Below are 7,606 nucleotides of genomic sequence, written 5' to 3' on the forward strand. Positions count from 1 at the left end.
ATTATGACTAACAATGATAAATATGTGATGGTAATGATATTATGACATGAACATGTGATAGTAAGGGTTGCGAAATATGTTTTGTGGTTACAGTGAGGGAATGATTTAGTAATTTTAGATCTGTATGTAGGTTTTCTTCAGAAAGGTCGTGTACATACGCGAATCTACTTTAGGGGGGTTGCATATATATTCTGTAAAATTTTAGGATTTGTACGCAGGTGTGAAATATTAAAATCACGTACATACGTGGGTGTTCTTTATAAAATTCGTGTAAAACTCTTAGGGTTTTGAAGCATGGACTGTTAATGATGGTCGATCAGTTCATAAATTCTTGTTGTTGTCTGTCAATGATGTCTCTCTCATAATGATATGTGTTTGACAATATTGGTTGGGTTGAACTGATTATGGAATGAAATGTTAACTAAGTGGTGATGCTACTGTATAATGATATGTATTTCGTTCTGTGCTCTGTGATGGGTTTAGTATGTGGTATAATGATTGTTTTAGTGTATCAATGATTCTGATTTAGGTATCAATATTTTTGAGATCTATATACAAGTATTCTTCAGGAGAAGCATTACATAAGCAGGTATGATTAAGAACAATATCATATACAATCTAATGTATTCTTGATCAGGGTTTGCAGCGGCAACAATTGGTTTTTGTAATGGGTAACACTGTTTGGCTTGGTATATTGATGAGTGGCTATGCATTGGCATGATCTGTTCTAGTTTTCTCTAGTTGCAACAATTGATTTGATGATTCAGTTGGTTCAATATTTGAGTAATTGATTTCATAATAGTTGAAAGTGGATCCAGTTTGAAACATTCTGGAAAGTGATCCATAAAGAGCTAAGAATAGTAGTCTTCAGAACAAGTGTTGTAGCTCCCTTCCAGTAGGATATGGAAAATGAGAGAAGGTTGCAGCCTTTTGAAGGTAGGAGCCTACGTACTCATTAAAGTATGCACCAATACAAGATTGTTACGCCGTAAGGCGTTTCCCTCTGAAGTGAACTCCCCCAAATGCCTTTCTGTCCTAATCATAACCGTTAGATCTTTTGTTAGATGATTGAACAAAAATCAACCGTCTGATTACCTCTCTGATTTAATAAATAAAAAAATGTTTTAAAATATTAAAAACCTTTGAAAAAACATTTCACCTTTCACTTGACATCTGTGGGGTCACGGTTGAGCTTCAGGAAGAAGTTGCAACTTCCTGACAGCATGCGAAAAGCCCCCTGATTTTACAGTGTCGTCTGGACTGCATATTCTTGCAAGAATTACTCCTGCCTCATTCAGAGAAAATACCAGAAGGGCTTCGATGACTGCAAAGACTGCTTCGATCTTCAAGGCCGGGAGAAAACCAGGTGGGTAAATGGCGGTGGCTCCATGAATTACTCTGTCGACAAGGTATTGAATCTGAAGAAGAAGACAATTCGAATTGGACAACTCGTCAGAACAGCTTTGGTTCAAAGTGTGAACTCTCTCAAGAGTTTTTGAAGAAAGGTACTTATTATCTATCAAAGTTTATTCATCTGTTTGTGTTTAAGTGAATTTTTTAATCAAAGGTCAGTCCTGTCATATCTAGTGCCCAAGGGTAATGCTTGATTTGGTGCTTGCAGTTGCTAAATGTGGAGTTGTCGAGAACACATTATCATGGGCAGACTTCAAACAAAGCAAGGATCTTAAGAAAACTGATGGAACCAAGAGACAAAGGTTAACTGGTATCACCAAGCTTGATGATGCAAATGATGCAGGGAGCCAGAATTCTAATAAATGTACTCTGATTTTAACTGAGGGAGATTCAGCCAAGGCCCTTGCGGTAAATGCATTTGCATCATAACAAAGTAAACTGATATACAATGGGGTTAGTGTTGTTGTAGGTTTTCAAAGTCATTGCCAATCTGAGCTTGTTTTTTGGCTTTCTTTGTGCTTCAGATGGCAGGGTTGGCTGTTGTTGGTCGAAACCATTATGGCGTGTTTCCTCTCAGAGGTAAGTTGCTGAATGTAAGGGAAGCCAGCCATAAACAGATCATGGAAAATGCTGAGATTCAACATATCAAGCAAATCCTTGGCCTGCAACATGGAAAGAAATATGACAGTGTCAAATCTCTGAGATATGGACATCTTATGATTATGACAGATCAGGTAAATGTTGTATATCGATAATTGTAGTTTTTAGTATATTGATAACTGTAGTTTCTATGTAAGTTTGGAAGATATGATGATTGAAAATTAGTTTATCCTTTGCTTGTTGTAGGATCATGATGGTTCACACATAAAAGGATTGTTGATCAACTTCATACATTCTTTCTGGCCATCTCTACTCAAGATTCCTTCATTTCTTGTTGAATTCATCACTCCTATTGTCAAGGTACATGTTCTCATTAAATCTTCAACTCCTTAACATTATGAAGATGCATATATTTTTATTTCCCATCGAGTATGAAGCTGTGCTTGTGCTATTTGCTTTTTTGATCCAGGCAACCCATAAAGATGGACGGGTATTGTCTTTCTATACCATGCCTGAGTATGAATCATGGAGAGAATCTCTGGGTGGATCAGCATCAGGATGGACCATAAAGTACTATAAAGTAATGCTATATTATTTTTTCTTTGTATATTTTGTAGTCCGAGCTCTATTTTTACTAGGGTCAGCTATTTTTTGTTTTGCCATTCATTCCTGAAATTATGCAGGGTCTCGGTACAAGTACTTCTAAAGAGGGGAAAGAATATTTTAAAAATTTGCAAAAACATAAAAAAGACTTCATGTGGATTAACGATGACGATGGAGATGCAATTGAATTAGCCGTCAGCAAGAAGAAAATAGAGGCCAGAAAGAACTGGCTAAGACATTTTTGAGGTAATGAAATTAGTTTCCATAATGAGTAAATGTTGTTGAATGGAAGACTGCTAATTTGCTCACAATTCTAACATTAATGAATCTAATGGCAGCCGGGGACATGTTTGGACCAGACTGACAAGCTTATCAAGTACAACGACTTTGTAAACAAGGAACTGATCCTATTTTCCATGGCTGATTTGCAAAGATCCATCCCATCCATGGTTGATGGTTTGAAACCAGGGCAAAGAAAAATATTGTTTTGTTCTTTCAAGAGAAATTTTGTTACGCAAGCAAAGGTTGTCTCATCTTACCATGAAATTATTTACTCCCTTATCGGCAGTGCTTATCGGACTCTTGGAATTTACAATAATAATGTTGTTTCCTTAAACAGGTGGCTCAATTCTCGGGTTATGTCTCAGAGCATTCTGCTTACCATCACGGTGAGCAGAGTCTTGCTAGCACAATTATTGGAATGGCACAAGATTTTGTTGGAAGTAACAACATTAACCTTCTTGCCCCGCTTGGACAATTTGGTACCAGAGCCCAGGTGAGAAATTCAGGGAGGTAGTTGCTTTTGAATCTTAATGATCTTTACCACTGCTATTTATTCTTACATCTAAATGAAACCTCCTGCCTATGTGGGTCGTTTATGACGGTGGAAAAGACCATGCAAGCGCTCGATATGTTTTCACATGCCTGTCACCAATAACACGCTTCTTGTTCCCAAAAGACGATGATGTACTCTTGGATTACTTGAATGAAGATGGCCAGAAAATTGAGCCAACGTGGTAAGTAGTTCGGTATAGAAGAGTGATAAATTGTTGTATTCAAAATTGTGTATAAGTTGATAGGCAGGTACAGAAGGATGGCGAATTGTGGGATTCAGAAATTTCGTATAACCCTGGGGAGTCTTGTACACCAGGAATTTGTGTTATATATATGTTTTATTGCAAGCATGGGTTTTCATTGGTTTTCTGTATGTGGCTTAGATATGTGCCAATTATTCTGATGGTCCTTGTGAATGGAAGTGAAGGAATTGGAACTGGTTGGAGTTCCTTTGTACCTAACTACAACCTAAGGGATATTGCCGCAAATATAAAGCGCATGCTTAATGATGAACCCTTGCAGCCAATGACACCTTGGTACAAGGGTTTTAAGGTAATATTCTGTCCATTATTCAATATAGAGATTTGCAGAATATTTTACAAATTTGATTCAACCGTTGTTTTCACTCTTAATCTTGGGTGTGTTCAGGGTACAATTGAACAAACAGCTGTAAAGGATAATTGTGTGAGTTACACGATTAGTGGCATCATAGAGGAAATTAATGAGACCACACTGAGAATTACAGAGTTGCCCGTTCGCAAGTGGACTCAGGATTACAAGGAATTTTTGGAAGCGTTGATGACTGGGAATGATAAGATTAAAGATCCATTCATAAGGGTGGGTTGCTGTCATTCATACAAATAGGTTACACCTAAGAATTTTTAAATATCGTGAAATGATTTTTAATGAAAATATTTGTCTTCCAGGACTACAAGGAATACAATACTGATACCAGGGTCCATTTTGAGGTGTCACTTTCTGAAGAGAATATGAAGATTGCACTTCAAGAGGGTCTTTTAAAGAAATTCAAACTGACTACTACAGTCAATACAAGTAACATGCATCTTTTTGACTCAAAGGGAATCATTCATAAATATGAGACCCCTGAGCAAGGTACATTCCTTAAATTCATCATTATTTGGTTTTCTGGTAGGCTTCAATCTTGTATTTAAATGCATGAGTTGAAGAACGGTTCTAAATGGGATTACCTCATAAACTTGCAGTTCTGGAGGACTTCTATCATATCCGACTGTAATTCTATGAAAAGAGAAAGGTAGGGTTTTTCTGTGCTATCCTCTTTAGCCAGAGCCTTCTTTCTGGCTTAGCATTACCAACACATTTGTTTTCTGCCATTTCTGTGCCTGCCCTCTTTGTCTTACTTTGTCTCCAAGAACTTGTTTTGGCAATGCCTCGTCAAAAGATGCCATGGATTGAAATTTTGAAAGCCCAACAAATTGTGTTTTTGTTTCATATAATGAACAACAAAATTTTGGAATGAACGCTTTTAACATTGAATTGAAATTGTGAATCTAGAAAGTCCAATTGGACAACCTTCAGCTTGATTTGCTGAAATTGGACAATAAAGTTAGATTCATACTGGGGGTTGTAAATGGAGAAATCATAGTGAGCAACAAGAAACGTGCAGAGTTGCTGCTTGAATTGAAGAACGAAGGCTTCACCCCATTCCCCAAGAAGGGAAAACCTGTTGAGGCAGCTATTGTTGGGGCAATAGAAGATGCTGAAGAGTCTCCTGAAGACAACATTGAGACAGTAAAGGGTGTTCGTGCTGGAGATTATGAGTATCTTCTATCCTTGGCAATAGGAACATTGACTTTAGAAAAGGTGCAGCAATTATGTGCTAAACGAGACAAGCTTGAGGATGACGTTGAGGAGCTTAAAAAGGCAACACCCAAATCTCTATGGTGGAAAGACTTGGATGCCTTTACAAAGGAGTTGGATGTATGTTCCTCATCTTTTGACACCTTTGGTAGATCGAGATTTGTGTGATTCATCCTGTCTGATAAACGAGTTGCTTCATCCACTCTTATGGCTTTTGGTATATTTGGTTTCTCACTTGTCTGTAATTTTTGTAGGCTCAAGAACTACAGGAGCCCAAGGATGATGAATATGAATTGAGCAACATGGGAAATGATGCTACCAGAATCTTCAGACAAGTAGGCAAAAACCAGAGAAAAAATACCAAAAAAACTGTAACTGCTGAAAAAACTGATTCTCAATCAACCACCAACAATCAGGCATCGACTGCCTCTCTTACTACAGCTAATGCACAGAATGGTAATGCTGTTTTTAATCAACTGCGATTGAAATTCACTGTTATAAATGTCATCCCAGTGGTTGTAAAAGCTTTGACGTATGCCTGGCATCTATCTGCAGAAATTGCGAAACCCAAGCGTGGAGGCGGCAAGAAAGGGGCTGCGAAAAAACAAATGGTTTGTTTAAGTTGCTTTCTATTTATTTCCGTAGGATCCAATTTATGTTGTTGTTTAACATGGATGATGTGAATTGGATCTTTTCAGGAAGTGGAAAGCGATGAGGACGATGAATTAGATACCAGCCTGCAGGATCGGTTGGCATCTTATAACAATGGCTTATCAACAGATCAATCAGGTTCCTCATCATATTTTTTCTGCAGCAATTGATATTTACTCAAGAGATGAGATAAGATAAGATAATTATATCTATGTCCAACTAATGACCACAAAGTAGGTCAAAGGGACTATTGAGTATAATGATGTCCATAAATTGTGGGAGAACCAAACAGTCTCCTATAAAAAATACAATGCATGAATATAAAACTTTTGTTATTTGGGCACTTCAGTCTCTTCTAATATAAATTTGCATTCTGTAATCTGAGTACTTGTATTTTTTTCAATTTGCAGTTGTTGAGGATCAGGGAAGCAAACAAAATTCACCAACTGAAGATTTTAAACCAAACCAGAAAGAGACCACTAGACGGGCAAAAAAGGCTGCCCCTGTCTACGTTGAGATGTCAGATGAAGATGGTACAATGGAAACCATTCCAGAAGAAGAAGAAAATGAAGAGGGAGAGAAACAACCAAGGAAGGCTGGTGCAAAAGGGAAGGCTGCCAATGGGAGAACAAAGAAGGCCACTATTGCCAGTGATGGTGATTCTGATTTTGGAATTGATGAAGATGACGACACTGATTATGAGGAAGCCATTCCTAGGAAGGGGTCAAAGAAGCGTGCTGTTGCTAAGGCCTCCAAACCCTCGAAAACAAACCCTAACAAGTCTAATTCTACAACTACTGCCCCTGTACCTAGAAAGAGAGGACCCAAAAGGCCAACCCAGGGACAAAAGCTGATTGATGAAATGCTAAAGCCTACTTCTGTTGATGCCGCTGTTGATGCTGTACAACCATCACCTTACAAGAAATCCCCTGAGAAAAAAGTGAGAAAAATGAGACCATCTCCTTTCAACAAGAAAAGTGGATCAGTAATGTCAAAGCTGATGTAGGAGAGTGATACAAGTCCTCCTAGTGCAAATGGCTCTGCTGGATCTTCGTCCAATAGTCCTGAAGAAGTCAACGAAGCTCCAAAGCCAGTTGGGCGAAGCAGGCCACAGAGAGCGACTCGAGCTCCTGTGCAGTATGCCTTGAGTGAGAGCAGTGATGAAGATGAAGTTGAGATCAGTGATTCAGATTTTGTAGAAGATGATGACTAAAGTAGGAAAGGTTCTCAATGAAGAATGTGCATCTTTTACTTGGTATTCTGGTGAATCTGATTTCAAAACAGTTGTATCATTAGTGCCTTTTACGGCAAACTTCAGAACGGCTTTTCTTTTAGCATCAATGAATAGAAGATTATGACCAATCTAGGAAAGCTATTCAGCACAATGTACATATTTTACCAAGTATTCTTGTGGTTCTGATTTTATATCAGTTATGGGTTCTTTGGATGGCATAAGTATCTTCTTGCAAGCTTCAAAAATGCTTTTCTTTAGCATCAATGATAGTTGACATAGACTACAATGTTTGTACAATTTTTTGACATCACATCCACATAGAAGCAATGTGGTTGTCACTTAACTGCACTTGTTGGCCTGGTCAGATAAAGTCACAGAGAATATCTAGAAATATCTTGTGGTTCCTTCTACAATTTAATCTTGCTGCTTATG

At 38.0% G+C, this 7,606-nt stretch overlaps 1 pseudogene across 1 annotated transcript; it reads left to right on the plus strand.

Moving 5' to 3' along the window:
* The first annotated feature begins 1,324 nt into the window (after positions 1 to 1,324).
* On the plus strand, positions 1,325 to 7,370 carry LOC149254089 (DNA topoisomerase 2-like; annotated as a pseudogene). Its single transcript, XR_016265483.1, has 18 exons — positions 1,325 to 1,505; positions 1,622 to 1,821; positions 1,938 to 2,147; positions 2,260 to 2,373; positions 2,483 to 2,593; positions 2,697 to 2,853; positions 2,947 to 3,140; positions 3,236 to 3,386; positions 3,494 to 3,644; positions 3,834 to 4,002; positions 4,099 to 4,287; positions 4,377 to 4,563; positions 4,674 to 4,723; positions 4,984 to 5,409; positions 5,544 to 5,745; positions 5,845 to 5,900; positions 5,988 to 6,078; positions 6,351 to 7,370. The product of XR_016265483.1 is annotated as a DNA topoisomerase 2-like (transcript).
* Positions 7,371 to 7,606: the final 236 nt, after the last annotated feature.

The sequence above is a fragment of the Pinus tabuliformis genome, chromosome 7, assembly GCF_031772625.1.
Source record: "Pinus tabuliformis cultivar Carrire ecotype Pingquan chromosome 7, CPIR1, whole genome shotgun sequence".
Taxonomy (NCBI): domain Eukaryota; kingdom Viridiplantae; phylum Streptophyta; class Pinopsida; order Pinales; family Pinaceae; genus Pinus; species Pinus tabuliformis.